This window comes from Limulus polyphemus, unplaced genomic scaffold, assembly GCF_000517525.1.
Source record: "Limulus polyphemus unplaced genomic scaffold, Limulus_polyphemus-2.1.2 Scaffold1321, whole genome shotgun sequence".
Taxonomy (NCBI): domain Eukaryota; kingdom Metazoa; phylum Arthropoda; class Merostomata; order Xiphosura; family Limulidae; genus Limulus; species Limulus polyphemus.
This window is the reverse complement of record NW_013666931.1, coordinates 259161-260512: the sequence shown is the minus strand read 5'-3', so window position 1 is coordinate 260512 and position 1352 is coordinate 259161. Positions and strand designations below refer to the sequence as shown.

The 1352-nt window shown below is 32.8% G+C and overlaps 1 protein-coding gene across 1 annotated transcript in view; it reads right to left on the bottom strand.

Moving 5' to 3' along the window:
• LOC106463083 (protein Wnt-2b-A-like) overlaps positions 1-1352 on the bottom strand; it is a 58923-nt gene that overhangs the window by 435 nt on the left and 57136 nt on the right. The window lies entirely within an intron of this gene.

Sequence of the window (1352 nt, the reverse complement as noted above, 5' to 3'; positions counted from 1 at the left end):
TTTTTGGGGGGTGGTTAATGAAAGTGTTCCAAAACTCGACATAAATTTCTTGACGACCTAATATAATTAGTCCTGTATTAAAGCGAAATATTTTCGATTTAAAACCAGTTCGTAGAACCAGTATGATGGATAAGATGCCATGTTTTGTTATCTACTGTAGTAGAACCAACGTTATGGAAGATATATCATTTTTTATTATCTACTCTAGTAGAATCAATATGGTGGATAAGATGTTATGTTTTGTTATCTATCGTGGTAGAACCAATATGATAGATAAGATGTTATGTTTTTTTATGTACTGTGGTAGAATCAATATTGTCGATAAGATGTTATCTACTGTGGTAGAATCGGTATGATGGATGTAATGGCATGTTTGGTACTTGTGGTGGAATCAACATGAAAGAAATACTACGTTTTGACATCAACTGTGGTATAATCTTACAATGAAAAATATATATACCATATTTCGTTACTTATACGCGTAAAAAAGTTGCATGATGTCTTCACAGGTTCCTCGCTATGGTTACATCCATCCCAGTAACAAAATCCGTGCATTATCATCGGACAATTTAAACATGGAAAACGGTATTGGTAAACATTTGTATTACATTTTCATTAATGTAACCGCGGCGTTCAAACATGGGTAATCATAGGATACCTTCTTGTCTTACTTAACATTGTGATAATACATATAATATGTAAGTCGCGATGGTGATATGATGTCTTTAATAGAGTGTCATGTATTATCAAATGTTGCACTGTCCAAAAGGAAAAAGCAAAGTAAGTTTAAATATTTTAGGTGGTGGTGGCACACTCATACTACAATTCTAAATATGTCTTTGTAAGAGTCAAATAAATACATTTTTGAACATCCTGGCCAAGTGAGACCTTTAAATTAGCATTCGTCTAAGCTATATGTATATTTTTCTATGTATAGTGATTTACAACTGTTGGTAAAAAAACAACAAAAACAAAAATTAGTTTTGTCTGTTTGCTGTTAAGCTACACCGTGAGCAACTATTTGTGACGTGCCCATTACGGGTATCGAAATCCGTTTTATTTTGCATTATAAGCCGTTAGACTTGCCGCTGAGCCACTGGGAAGGAAACTATTAATAACGCTAAAAACATATCATCTTGAAACTTATCTATCTAACGCTGATTGAAATAATTCAAGGTATTTGTTAAAATATAAGAGGCTAAATCAGGCAGGTGGTAGCACTGTCTATATAGGGATGGCTCTGATTGTTCATCGAAATGGTATTTTAATTATCTCCTTAATAGGTCATCAGAAATTTACAATACTATACAGTGTTTTCTTTTATAACAATATCTATGTAATGACTGAGTCAC